Source organism: Oncorhynchus kisutch, linkage group LG18, assembly GCF_002021735.2.
Source record: "Oncorhynchus kisutch isolate 150728-3 linkage group LG18, Okis_V2, whole genome shotgun sequence".
In the NCBI taxonomy this organism is placed as follows: domain Eukaryota; kingdom Metazoa; phylum Chordata; class Actinopteri; order Salmoniformes; family Salmonidae; genus Oncorhynchus; species Oncorhynchus kisutch.
Genome location: NC_034191.2, coordinates 50424278 through 50440163, shown reverse-complemented (window position 1 = coordinate 50440163; position 15886 = coordinate 50424278).

Here is a 15886-nt window from a genome sequence, read left to right as displayed (position 1 = left end):
ACTAAGGAGTGGCTCCGTAAGAAGCATCTCAAGGTCCTGGAGTGGCCTAGCCAGTCTCCAGACCTGAACCCAATAGACAATCTTTGGAGGGAGCTGAAAGTCCGTATTGCCCAGCGACAGCCCCGAAACCTGAAGGATCTGGAGAAGGTCTGTATGGAGGAGTGGGCCAAAATCTCTGTTGCAGTGTGTGCAAACCTGGACAAGAACTACAGGAAACGTATGATCTCTGTAATTGCAAACTAAGGTTTCTGTACCAAATATTAAGTTCTGCTTTTCTGATGTATCAAATACTTATGTCATTCAATAAAATGCAAATTAATTACTTAAAAATCATACAATGTGATTTTTTGTTTTAGATTCGGCCTCTATCAGTTGAAGTGTACCTATGATACAAATTACAGACCTCTACATGCTTTGTAAGTTGGAAAACCTGCAAAATCGTCAGTGTATCAAATAGAGAATAAAATGCTCTCTATGGTCAGGGCGTGACAATCAGTGAGGCTCATTTCGTCAGTTGACTTGACCAGGCACCAGGGACGAAGGACGGTGGAGAAGGCAGCTGTCCACAGAGCCTCTCCCACATGTGGGCAATAGAAAAGCGCCTCTCTCAGTCTCCTCATGACACTCTTTCACCTCAGCAGTCCATCACAAACCTGTATGGAAAATGTAATATCTCTTTTCACAAGTTGATATCCCTCCAATGGACCTGAAAGTATTTCAGGTGGTCTATCTTGTACATGTAAAAGTGGATGAACTCCTTAATGAAATCGCTCATCTGTTGCGTTTGGGATGGAGACGTTGTATGGTTTGTAACTGAAGCAAGAATTTTCCGTGGGGCCCATGTATACAGAGGCACTCTGCACCCGCACCGTAACACTGTGTCTTCTGTCAATCATAGTCCAATACAGGCTTCAGGTTGATCCAGTGACTGACCAATATGCTTCCACAGTTTAAATGTGTGTGTGCTACTATGAAACGTAACTGCGACCACACACACAGAGAGATACCGTGCCAGCTTCATCGTGACTATGGAAACTTTTTGAAGAACTCTCCGAGCACTACAGGCATTCGATACGCGCATGTAAATGGAATGAGATCAGAGCCAAGGGCTCGATGTTGAGAAAACAAATGATTGTGCTAATGCCCAGTGTTGTTGGCATGCTATCAATATTGGGGAGTAGGCTTTTCTACATATTTACATGGTTCTGTGACATTAATTCAGTGACATATCAGCCATTGATCATCTACAAGCTGCACTTTAAGCTACATAAGAGGTCATTATATAAGAGGGTATTCACATGGTGGCATTGACACACGCAGACAGTGGCAAATGCAGGATAGTAGCAGCTGCAATGTGACATCTGAGATTGCAACGCTACCTTCTTTAACTCCCTTGACAGCAAGGAGAGGTAACTAAATACAGGAGCAGGATGGTGGAGAGTGCTCACAGCTGGTAGCAAACCCAGGATCGGATGTGTCACGGCTCACAGCTGGGTGAATATGGAGTGGCCAAGGTGCAAAAGCTGTTCCACTCTAAATGTATCAGAGTTACCTGGAGCTTAGTGACTTTCTCTCTCTCAGGCTGACGGAGGGAACCCTAATGGGAAAAAACACATGGTTTCACATGTGGGGAAAAAAATCATTTTTTGTGGGGAACACTTCACGTGATGATATTTCACATGAAGTTTCACATGTGGATTGAAATTTTCACACGTGAATATTTTTAATGAGATTTCACAAGTGATGCCCTGCAAACAAAAATGAGTCATTAGGATACACACACAAACAGTGCTTTTAACTGACATATTTGACATTCATGATTACATTGTGTATTTTCATAGAGTAAGTATTAATCAACATGTCCTCATCTGGGATTTAAATCTACAACCTCTTGGTTCACGGCAATCCAATCTTCGTTCTACGCCACCATGTCTGTGTCAATGACTGATTTCACCTGTATTGCTACTCTTTAGGCAAAAATATATATAAACTCAGCAAAAAAGAAACGTAATCACAATGTCAACTGTGTTTATTTTCAGCAAACTTAACATGTGAAATATTTGTATGAACATAACCAGATTCAACAACTGAGACAAACTGAACAAGTTGCACAGACACGTAACAGAAATGGAATAAAACAGCCACCACTAACATTGAGTGGCTGCTTCCAACACACTGACTCAACTCCAGCCACTTTAATAATGGGAATTGATGTAAAATATATCACTAGCCACTTTAAACAATGCTACTTAATGTAATGTTTACATACCCTACATTATTCATCTCATATGTCTACGTATATACTGTACTCTATATAATCTACTGCATCTTTATGTAATACATGTATCACTAGCCACTTTAAACTATGCCACTTTGTTTACATACTCATCTCATATGTATATACTGTACTCGATACCATCTACTGCATCTTGCCTATGCCGTTCTGTACCATCACTCATTCACATATCTTTATGTACATATTCTTTATCCCTTTACACTTGTGTATGTATAAGGTAGTAGTTTTGGAATTGTTAGTTAGATTACTCGTTGGTTATTACTGCATTGTCGGAACTAGAAGCACAAGCATTTCGCTACACTCGCATTAACATCTGCCAACCATGTGTATGTGACAAATAAGATTTGATTTGATTTGATAATGTGTCCCTGAACAAAGAAGGGAGGGGGGTCAAAATCAAAAGTAACAGTCAGTATCTGGTGTGGACAACAGCTGCATTAAGTACTGCAGTGCATCTCCTCATGGACTGTACCAGATTTGCCAGTTCTTGCTGTGAGATGTTACCCCACTCTTCCACCAAGGCACTTGCAAGTTCCAGGACATTTCTGGGGGGAATGGCCCTAGCCCTCACCCTCCGATCCAACAGGTCCCAGACGTGCTCAATGGGTTTGAGATCCGGGCTCTTCGCTGGCCATGGCAGAACACTGATGTTCCTGTCTTGCAGGAAATCACACACAGAACGAGCAGTATGGCTGGTGGCATTGTCATGCTGGAGGGTCATGTCAGGATGAGCCTGCAGGAAGGGTACCACATGAGGGAGGAGGATGTCTTCCCTGTAACGCACAGCGTTCAGATTGCCTGCAATGACAACAAGCTCAGTCCGATGATGCTGTGACACACCGCCCCAGCTCATGACGGACCCTCCAACTCCAAATCGATCCCGCACCAGAGTACAGGCTTCGGTGTAATGCTCATTCCTTCGGCGATAAACGCAAATTCGACCATCACTCCTGGTGAGATAAAACCGCGACTCGTCAGTGAAGAGCACTTTTTGCCAGTCCTGTCTGGTCCAGAGACGGTGGGTTTGTGCCCATTGGCAGCGTTGTTGCCAGTGATGTCTGGTGAGGACCTGCCTTACAACATGCCTACAAGCCCTCAGTCCAGCCTCTCTCAGCCTATTGCAGACAGTCTGAGCACTGATGGAGGGATTGTGCGTTCCTGGTGTAACTCGGGCAGTTGTTGCCATCCTGTACCTGCCCCGCAGGTGTGATGTTTGGATGAACCGATCCTGTGCATGTGTTGTTGCACATGGTCTGTCACTGCGAGGACGATCTGTCTGTCCCTTCTACCAGTAGCGCTGTCTTAGGAGTCTCACAGTATGGACATTGCAATTTATTGACCTGGCCACATCTGCATTCCTCATGCCTCCTTGCAGCATGCCTAAGGCACATTCACACAGATGAGCAGGGACCCAGGGCATCTTTCTTTTGATGTTTTTCAGAGTCAGTAGAAAGGCCTCTTTAGTGTCTTAAGTTTTCGTAACTGTGACCTTAATTGTAACCTGTTAGTGTTTTGACGACCATTCCACAGGTGCATGTTCATGAATTGTTTATGGTTCATTGAACAAGCATGGGAAACAGTGTTTAAACCCTTTACAATGAAGATCTGTGAATTATCTTTGAAAGACAGGGTCCTCAAAAACGGCAGTTTATATTGTATTCATCATAGTGATTCAGGAGTAACATATTAAAACGGAATAATATGCCCCACCAACATTAAACAATATACAGATATAAGGGTTAAAAGTGTGGTTAGGGTTAAGGTTAGGTTTAGGTTTAAAATCTGCTTTTATGACTTTGTGGCTGTGCCAGAAAGTGAACACTCTGAAGAGCTGCCTCCAGGGCAAGATTCATGACAATAAATGCTGCGAATGTATATGAATGCTACAGACTTTGCGGCGAAGCAGAAAGATTAGCGTACAGCAATTTCCGAGGTTGTGAGTTCAAAGCCCAGGTGTGGTCATATTGAAAAGTCAGTACTAAGTGATACATGTAATCATATTGTCATTGATTCAATATTTATTTTACACTGTTTTAGCTGAAAAGCGTATCACTTACTTTAAAACCCCATATAATTTCATTCTCTGACCAAAAAAATGTGAAATTTGTGAAATAGCTTTTTTCACTTTGAGCTAAAATGTTCACATGTAAAAAATAAAAAGAGACATGTGAGGTCAGTTGTTCACATGTGAAACCATATGTTCACATGTAATAAATGTAGAGTTCACATGTTAACACCACCTTTTCACATGTGAGGAGAATAACACGTTTTCACCTCACATTGCAGATTCACATGTGAACATGTTTTGCATCCCAATGTTGTTATATTTATTTCCCATGAGATCCTGTTTTCATATTTGTAGTTTCATAAATGACATTTTTTCCTCATCATTCTACACATAATACCCCATAATGACAAAGCGAAAACAGTTTTTTTTTAAACAAATGCATTAAAAAATAAAAACAGAAATACCTTATTTACATAAGTATTCAGACCCTTTACTATGAGACTCGAAACTATGCTCAGGTACATCCTGTTTCCATTGATCATCCTTGAGATGTTTCTACAACTTGCTTGGAGTCCACCTGTGGTAAATTCAATTGATTTAGAAGAAAAAGAAACGCACACCTATTAAGACGACGTGCTGGCTAGCGGAGTAAAAACTTGAAAATAAAAGAGAGCCGCACACTCTAGGAGCTCAGATGCAAAAATGTAATACCAACGTTTCGACAGCCAAGCTGTCTTCATCAGGGTATAATCAAACACTGCGGGATGACTCGTTTATATAGTGTCAAAAGACACAGGTGTCTGTAATCATGGCCAAGAGTGGCCTAATATCATTGGTTAATAATCAAATATTAAAATGTCATACAAAGAACAGCATACAAACAACAAATGGATAGCATACGATCATAGATTAATTTGACTACACAAGTTTACAAACAATTACAATGGCAAAGTCACATAATCACAAGAATGGCTTCAGATCAAAGTCTACGTTGAGACCGAAGGGAGCAAGGGTCTTTAAATTAAAGATCCAGGCAGCCTCTCGTTTGAACAATAAATGATCAAGGTCACCCCCTCTCCTAGGGAGGGTGACATGTTCGATGCCAATATAACGAAGAGACGAAATCGAGTGGCCTGCCTCCAAGAAGTGGGCCGCAACTGGATAAGTAAAGTTTTTACACCTAATGGTGCTACGATGCTCTGAGATACGTACTTTTAATTCGCGCTTTGTTTTACCTACATCATTTTTACCACAAGGACAAGTTAAAAGATAAATAACTGCCTTAGTGGAGCACATAATAACACCTTTTATTGGGATCGATTTCCCTGTTTGTGGGTGTTTGAAGGATCTACATTTAGAAGTGCCATTGCATTGAGCACAATTGATTGGACATGATTTGGCAAGGCACACACCTGTCTACATAAGGTCCCACAGATGACGGTGCATGCCAGAGCAAAAACCAAGCCATTAGGTCGACGGAATTGTGTTGCCTTTATGGTAGAGGGGCCAGATGGAAGCCACTCCTCAGTAAGAGGCACATGACAGCCCGCTTGGAGCTTGCCCAAAGGCACCTAATGAGAAACAAGATTCTCTGGTATGATGTAACCAAGATTGAACTCTTTGGCCTGAATGCCAAGGGTCACATCTGGAGGAAACCTGGCACCATTCCTACGGTGAAGCATGGTGGTGGCAGCATCATGCTGTGGGGATGTTTTTCAGCGGCAGGGACTGGGAGACTAGTCAGGATCGAGGCAAAGATGAACAGAGCAAAATACAGAGAGATCCTTGATGAAAACCTGCTCCAGAGCTCTCAGGACATCAGACTGGGGTGTAGGTTCATCTTCCGACAGGACAACGACCCTAAGCACACAGCCAAGACAACACAGGTTTGGGACAAGTCTCTGAATGTCCTTGAGTGGTCCGTGAGTGGCACAGCCGTACTGAAACCTGATCAAACATCTCTGGAGAGACCTGAAAATAAACTGACAGAGCTTGAGAGGATCTGCAGAGAAGACTGGGAGAAACTCCCCAAATACAGGTGTGCCAAGCTTGTAGAATCATACCCAAAAATACTCAAGGCTGTAATCACTGCCAAAGGTGCTTCAACAAAGTACTGAGCAAAGGGTCTGAATACTTATGTAATATATATTTGCCCACAACAATGTGTAATTGTGTGTTGATCGACAAGAACATTTTAGAATAAGTCTGTGACGTAACAAAATTGTGAAAAGTGAGTGTAAAAATGTGTAAAAATTGAGTCTAAGTACTTTCCAAATGTATATTTATATTTTCTGAGAAGTCTCTCTCGTGATGGGTGAAAAATAAGCTAAATGTGTTGGCTGTAACATGAACATCAGCCTCAGCACGACTCCAGACAATTAGTGTGAGCATAGAGATCAAGGTTGTTAAATTTACATGAAAGCCTCTTTCTTTAGGTACTGTACCCACTTCATGTAAACAATGGAGATAATTGGGCTATTTCCTGTAAGTAGTAACACTAACAAATAGCCAACCATTATGAAGAACAATTTTCCACAAATAATCCCCACAAAAGACCTATAGGATTCATAAATCAATTCTGCCTTACTGTCAATGTAGTTACGTTTCATTGACCAATTACATTGTTTTGAAGTGTGACAATTAGATGAAGGAAGAATTCACATAGCGTGTAGAGCACCCCCTGAAAAAATGTCCCTCAAATGCCAGCATTACACTATGAAGCTAATCTATTCCCAGACAAACAAGAGTTCTGCACACTGCACACACCCATGCACACACACACACACACACACACACACTGCTGATACACCTTCTGTAGGAGGCATGTGACAGGGATAGAGGGACCAGAATGCTTTGCTCTTTTTATTCTGCCTAGTAATTCCACTTTAGCAATCACGCTGTTCCCCAGCAGGCCTATGATCTTCATTATGATTTAAGATTACTGTGACTAAAGTATGTATACTCCCAAGTGGTACTAGTGGGTTGGTGTCTGTGGGGGGGGTTTAACTTTTTAATGCAGTAGACTAAATCAGGGTCACAGAGTGTTTCTTGGTAGTCTTAAACAAATCTACTTTGAAACAAAAGTATACACCTCACACACATGGTTATGGGCTTAAAAAAAGAAGACACCTCTACCAAGTCAGATATAGAGTTGAAATGTATTACATTTTGTAGTTTGCATCCCAATATGACACTTTATATACATCACAGAAGACTGAAATATACAGTGCCTTGCAAAAGTATTCGGCCCCTTTGAACTTTGCGACCTTTTGCCACATTTCAGGCTTCAAACATAAAGATATAAAACTGTATTTTTTTTGTGAAGAATCAACAACAAGTGGGACACAATCATGAAGTGGAACGACATTTATTGGATATTTCAAACTTTAACAAATCAAAAACTGAAAAATTGGGCGTGCAAAATTATTCAGCCCCCTTAAGTTAATACTTTGTAGCGCCACCTTTTGCTGCGATTACAGCTGTAAGTCGCTTGGGGTATGTCTCTATCAGTTTTGCATCGACAGACTGACATTTTTTCCCATTCCTCCTTGCAAAACAGCTCGAGCTCAGTGAGGTTGGATGGAGAGCATTTGTGAACAGCAGTTTTCAGTTCTTTCCACAGATTCTCGATTGGATTCAGGTCTGGACTTTGACTTGGCCATTCTAACACCTGGATATGTTTATTTTTGAACCATTCCATTGTAGATTTTGCTTTATGTTTTGGATCATTGTCTTGTTGGAAGACAAATCTCCGTCCCAGTCTCAGGTCTTTTGCAGACTCCATCAGGTTTTCTTCCAGAATGGTCCTGTATTTGGCTCCATCCATATTCCCATCAATTTTAACCATCTTCCCTGTCCCTGCTGAAGAAAAGCAGGCCCAAACCATGATGCTGCCACCACCATGTTTGACAGTGGGGACTGTGTGTTCAGGGTGATGAGCTGTGTTGCTTTTACGCCAAACATAACGTTTTGCATTGTTGCCAAAAAGTTAAATTTTGGTTTCATCTGACCAGAGCACCTTCTTCCACATGTTTGGTGTGTCTCCCAGGTGGCTTGTGGCAAACTTTAAACGACACTTTTTATGGATATCTTTAAGAAATGGCTTTCTTCTTGCCACTCTTCCATAAAGGCCAGATTTGTGCAATATACGACTGATTGTTGTCCTATGGACAGAGTCTCCCACCTCAGCTGTAGATCTCTGCAGTTCATCCAGAGTGATCATGGGCCTCTTGGCTGCATCTCTGATCAGTCTTCTCCTTGTATGAGCTGAAAGTTTAGAGGGACGGCCAGGTCTTGGTAGATTTGCAGTGGTCTGATACTCCTTCCATTTCAATATTATCGCTTGCACAGTGCTCCTTGGGATGTTTAAAGCTTGGGAAATCTTTTTGTATCCAAATCCGGCTTTAAACTTCTTCACAACAGTATCTCGGACCTGCCTGGTGTGTTCCTTGTTCTTCATGATGCTCTCTGCGCTTTTAACGGACCTCTGAGACTATCACAGTGCAGGTGCATTTATACGGAGACTTGATTACACACAGGTGGATTGTATTTATCATCATTAGTCATTTAGGTCAACATTGGATCATTCAGAGATCCTCACTGAACTTCTGGTGCTGCTGCACTGAAAGTAAAGGGGCTGAATAATTTTGCACGCCCAATTTTTCAGTTTTTGATTTGTTAAAAAAGTTTGAAATATCCAATAAATGTCGTTCCACTTCATGATTGTGTCCCACTTGTTGTTGATTCTTCACAAAAAAATACAGTTTTATATCTTTATGTTTGAAGCCTGAAATCTGGCAAAAGGTTGCAAAGTTCAAGGGGCCGAATACTTTCGCAAGGCACTGTAACAAAACCGTTTGACATAGAAACACCAGATTTTCATATTTTTTTCATTTAAAATCTTGATCAATTCTGAAAGTATGAAAAATATTAATAACATTCCACCCATGAGGACATTGGCTGCAGGAAAGGCCTACAGAACTGCACATACTGTATGTACAGTACATGTACTGGTAGTGAGTCTATTTCCCTTGCTGAATATCGAAAAAAAAACACTTGTAACAGCCTCTTAATTATGAAATGGTCAACACACGGAGTGCTTAAGCTCCTTGGGCTGCCAAGTGGCGTAGCGGTCTAAGGCACTGCATCTCAGTGCTAGAGGCATCACTACAGGTATCACTAGAGGTATCACAACTGACTGTGATTGGGAGTCACATAGGGTGGCGCACAATTGGCCCAGCGTCGTTAGGGTTTGGCTGGGTTAGGCTGTCATTGTAAATAAGAATTTGTTCTTAACCGACTTGCCTGGTTAAATAAAAACATTCTAATTAAGCCATAGACATTTCTCAGAGGGGTTAATTTGACACCAGCATTGAAAGAGAACGGCAAAATAACGCAACGCTGGTCAGAATGCATTTTCCCTTCCATACGTATATGACGAGGAGCTTGTTAAAATTCTGCCTTAGATCTGCATATCAGTATTTGTCTGGCAACGGTCTGAAGCTGAGCTCAGGCAGCAGTGACTCGGTACTTCAACATGATTAGATAGATTTGCTGAACCATAGGTTACCATTAACCATTGATAACCATAAGTAATCGTCAACTATTGAGAAACCATTAATGTTATTAATCACATTACCCTCACACCTGTTTTAAAGGGGATTGATGTTTGACGTTCCACTCTCCGAACCCTCCAAACAGTGCACTACATTACGAAAGCATTAGTAAGCATTCTGTTGCATTTGAGACATTCAACATTCACTAGGAAAGTTTAAGACTTGTAAAGGAGACGTCGTACAGAGTTGCTGAACACGACGTGACTTGTACGTACAGTACATACTAACAGGCGAGAGGGTAATGTGATTGATAACATGAACGGTAATCAATGGTTAATGGTTGCTTAGGTAATTAACAAAACCACAAAAATGAACCGTTAGGTTCCAATTGAACTTAAAAAGTTTGAAATGCATGAGGGGATTTGTCCCCACTTCAATATCCTTGCTGCTTAGTGCATATATTTCTAATAGGCAAAGCTTTGTTAATGTGCACCACTGAACAGCCACTATGTGGTCATGCTGGCAGACACAAGTTGAAGATTATAGTGACAATTGATAGGACAAGATTACCGCCCCAGCCTTAGGTAGCTGGGACCATTCTTATATTATTATTTATTTATTCTTTATGGTTAGCCATGTAAAAGTAAGGAAGCCTTGTCCGAGCCAGAATGGCCCATAGAGCCTATCTCTTGTTTGTAGTGTGAGGCAGCTTGGTGTACACTACATCTGTGCACTGTGAAAGATTGATTAGCCATGTCAATTAATCCATTTGTATTAGTATCTAGGCCTACCAACCATTGTAATTACAGAATGTTGATAGTGACAACATAATGTTGTTCATTATTCAAATACTAATGTAATAACTACTTCAATGTGATTGATCCTCAAAGTAAATCAATTAAATGGTATTCAATGGCAGTTAATTAACTTTCCTATCTATTTGTGTTTGCCTCATTAGCTGCAATATGTTTTATACACACTACATCGGAAGCTAATTTCAAACTATTTCTGTCTCAGACAAATTATTTTTGAGACACATTAATTACAGAGCCTGTAATTATAGAATCTTCATTATGACTGCTTCTGATGACTCATAGGATGGTGACTTCATTGTATCCATTAGGAAATTCATTTTTGCATCATACAGGAGGAGAGAAGATCTTGGGTAAAGCCTCAGATCTCTCCGCCGTTCCCGCGGAGTATCAGGATCTCCGGGAGGTTTTCAACAAGGCCCGCGCCACATCTCGTCCTCCACATCGACCCTGTGACTGCGCCATTGACCTCCTCCCTGGCACTACACCGCCCTGTCTGGTCCAGAGACCAAGACCATGGAAGGGTACATTGAGGATTCTCTGGGGGAAGGGTTCATTCGTCCTTCTTCTTCCCCTGTCGGCCCCGTGTGTGTATCAACTACTGGGGCCTTAATGACATCACGGTAAAGAACAGTTACGCGCTGCCACTCCTCGCCTTGGCTTTCCAGCGTCTCCAGTTGGACCTTCGGAATGCCTACCATCTGGTTCGGATACGGGAGGGAGACGAATGGACGACAGCCTTTAACACAGCTAGTGAGCTCTACGAGTATCTGGTTATGCTATTCGGACTGACCAACGCTCCTGCAGTTTGAGTTAGAGTTTTTTTTTTTTTTACAGGGACAGTGCACATTAATCAACGTTTCAGTAAAAGTGGCAGTTTTTTAGCCAGCCGGCTAATTTTCAACCGCAGTCCCTGGGCAGGTTATTAAAAACAATTACAATATAGACCATCATTGAGCAGTGAGCACACGCAGAGCAACATAGGACAAGCAAGACATAGCATACCGACAGAGCAACATAGGACAAGCAAGATGTAGCATACAGACATAGCAACATAGAACAAAAAGCAGCAAGACAAAATTAATTAAAGCAACAAAGTGTTTCCACACCTCACAAGCTACAGACAACAGACAACATGGAAAGCGACAACACACAGCTAGGGATTATGATCACAAATCTGATTGACCTTTAGCCATGTAATCATACATTTTGTGAAAGTGTGATATGTGGTGCAGTTATCTGTGTCTGATGGCAGTGTATTCCAGACATGGGAAGCTCTCACAGAGAAAGCGGATTTACTAAAGGTGCCTTTCTTTAAGGGAACTATACAGTCACCTCTCATGGCAGACCTTGTGGATTTGCTGCCATATGTTGGGTTTTCTGTTTCACAAAAATACTGAGTGGAGGGGGAGCCAGGCCATTTAGGATCTTGAATACAAGACATGCGTCTGTGTATTGCACAAGATTATCCCAACTCAGGAGCTCATGCTTTCTGAGGATGTAACAGTGATGATGGCTATTGGGCTTCCTATCAAGCACTTTGAGAGCCTGTTTGTAGACAGAGTGAATAGGTTTTAATGTTGTACAGCAAGCTTGGGCCCAACTAGTCAAGGAGTATGTTAAGTGGGGGAGTATCATATATTTGAAGTACAGTTTTGCTACCTCTGGAGTCAAACAATTTTGTTTAAATCAGAAATTAGCTACCGGTAGGTTGAATTTGGTTATCTGAATGACCTTTTTCACATGCTTTTTAAAAGAGAGGTTGGAATCAAGTATGATGCCAAGGTACTTAAAATCAGATACCACCTGGAGCTTCTCGCCTGACACATAAACATCTGGTTCAGTAGCATCTGTATCCCTCTTTGTGAAGAACATGCAAACAGTTTTTTTCACATTGAGATGCAAACACGAGTCACTGAGCCCCTTTGTAACCTGGACCATTACAGTAGTGAGTTCTTGTGCAGGTTGTTGTTTGCTCTTTGCATGCACACATATCACTGTATCATCTGCATACATTTGTACTTTAGACCCAGTACAGACAGAAGGCAGATCATTAATGTACAGGCTGAACAGGAGGGGCCCCAGTATTGACCCTTGGGGCACGCCCACATCATAGCTAAGAGTGGGCGACAGCTCATTGCTCACTCTGACACACTGAGGTATGATTTCATCCATCTCAAGGCATCGGGGGAAAAGTTGAACTTGGACAATTTTGTGATGACAACAACGCCTCCTTTGTCCATCTTGGACTTCACATCTTCCAGAAGAAAGCAGTTGGGCGTTTCTGTGGAGTGTTTCGCTCTGAAGCCAAACTGCATGGAGTATAATGTGAAGGGGCTGTTGTTGAGTTGAGCAATCAGTTGTTCTGCTACACACTTTTCAACAACCTTTGACACCACAGGTAGTATACTAATGGGCCTGTAGTTACTCACGTCAGCAGGGTCACCCCGATTTAAAGATGGCGGTTATTATGGCCGACTTCCATATCCTTGGAAACACCCTGAGACCAATAGATGTGTTGGTGACCTTAGTAATGGGGCCAATGAGTGACTCTTTGTAGTTTTTAAGAAAGGTAGAGTCCAGCCCAAACACATCTTTGGCTTTAGAGTTCTTTAGTGAGCTAATCACCTTGTTCACCGTTGACTCAGAAACCTCCCTTATGATGAAGACAGGTTGAGCGTCATTCACTAGCACTGAGCCCAATAAACCAGTGGAGGGGTTCTGTGTCAGTACCCTGACAGAGTCAATAAAGTAGGAATTGAAGGCTATTGCTATTTCGACTGCATCTTGTGTTAGATTGTTATTCACCATGATTTCTAGTCTTTTTGCAGTGTTACTAGGGTCTTTCCCTGTTAACTGTTTTAGATACTCCCAAATCAATTTAGAATTTCCCTTTGCTTCACCAATTATGTTAATAAAAAAGTTTGCCTTGGCCTGTCTGATTTCTTTCATCACCTCATTTCTCAACATGGTAAACCTATGTCTGTCATGCTCCAATTTGGATCTTAGGGCTATTTTTAGAGCATAATCTCATTCTTTCATCAACTTCCAGATTTCTCCATTTAGCCAAGGAAGAGTGCTCTTTTGGCCAGGTTTGGATTTAATTTTCTTTAGGAAACCATTTACTGCAGTCTGGATTGTGGATAGAAAAACTTGACTATCAGCTTCCACGTCTGTATAGGACAAGAGATCATTCCAGTTAATTCCCTTAATTGCTTTTTCAAAATAATTCACTCTTAGGTATTCTTAGTTGATCTGGCTTTCTAACAGTAGAGAGGTTAAACCTGCTCTTAGGCTATAAGTGTCAGATTATGATCAGATAATCAGTAACCATATTGAATTATTTAGTCACTCTCTCTGGTTTATTACTGAACACCAAATCAATCTGTGTTTTAGAGCAACAAGTCACCCTGGTTGGCCCTAGCTAACTAGCTGTGAAAGGTCAAAGGTATTAGTGATCCGTTTGAGGGTTTTCCTACAAGACTTGTCTTCATAATTAATGTGAAAATCTCCCATTAAGAAGATCTCTTTCCCAAAATCACATTCCCTAAGCATGTTATTAAACAGTGTTTCAGGCTCTGGTCAATGATGTGCTCCACGACACGTTGAACCGGTTCATGCTTGTCTACCTTGACGACACCCTTGTCTTTTCCCGTTCGTTCAGGAGCATGTTCTCCACGTCCGACAAGTCGTCCAGCGCTTCCTGGAGAACCAGTTGTTTGTCAACATGGAGAAGTGTGAATTTCATCGCTCCACTACCTCCTTTCTGGGATACGTCATCGCTGCCAAGAACATTCAGATGGATCCGGACAAGGTGAGAGTGGTATTGGAGTGGCCCCAACCCACATCCAGAGTGCAGCTGCAACGTTTCCTGGGATTTGCTCATTTCTACCGCTGCTTCATCCGGGGCTACAGCACCCTGGCTTCCCCCCTCTCTGCACCCACCACCCAAGGTTTCCGTTCAAGTGGATCTCAAGCATCGGTTCACTACAGTCCCATCTTAATCCATTAGGACCAGTCCCGTCAGTATGTGGTGGAGCTCGACGCCTCGGACGTTGGAGTGGGGCCATCCTGTCCCAGCGTTCTGCCCATGACCAAAAGCTGCATCCCTGCGCTATTCCTTTCCCATCATCTTAATCGATGAGAGGAACTATGGCATTGGTAACCGGGAACTTATTGCGGTTAAGATGGCCCTGGAGGAAGACACTGGCTAGAAGGGGCGGAACATCCATTCCTAGTGTGGACCGACCATAAGAATCTGGAATATCTCTGCACTCAAGGCAGGTTCTTTTGGCTCTGTTGTTCACTCGTTTCAATTTCACCATCTCCTACCGCCCTGGATCCAAGAATGAAAGCCTGACGCCCTCTCTCACTTGCATAGCTCCACTGCTACTCCGTTTGACCCAGAGACCATCCTCCTTACCTCCTGTCCAGCAGCAACACTAGTCTGGGTTTTTGAAGGCCTGGTCCGCAAGGCGGGTGGGCCCAGCTAACCGGTTATTCGTCCTGGATTCTGCTCAGTCCTGGAATGGGCTCATTCCTATAATCTAACCTGCCATCCTGCCTCCCGCTGGACCCTGGCCATTCCTCCTGATAGAGATGGTGTAACTGAGTCAGGTTTGTAGGCCTCCTTGCTCGCACATGCTTTTTCAGTTCTGCCCACAAGTTTTCTATAGGATTGAGGTCAGGGCTTTGTGATGGCCACTCCAATACCTTGACTTTGTTGTCCTTAAGCCATTTTGCAATGACTTTGGAAGTATGCTTGGGGTCAGTGTCCATTGGGAATACCCATTTGCAACCAGGTTTTAACTTCGTGACTGATGTCTTGAGATGTTGCTTCAATATATCCACATAATTTTCCTCCCGCATGATGCTATCTATTTTGTGAAGTGCACCAGATCCTCCTGCAGCAAAGCACCCCCACAACATGATGCTGCCACCCCTGTGCTTCACGGTTGGGATGGTGTTCTTCGGCTTGCAAGCCTCCCCCTTGTTCCTCCAAACATAACGATGGTCATTATGAATAATCAGTTTCTATTTTTGTTTCATCAGACCAGAGGACATTTCTTCAAAAAGTACGATCTTTGTCCCCATGTGCAGTTGCAAACCGTAGTCTGGCTTTTTTTATGGCGGTTTTGGAGCAGTGGCTTCTTCCTTGCTGAACGACCTTTCAGGTTATGTCGATATAGGACTCGTTTTACTGTGGATATAGATA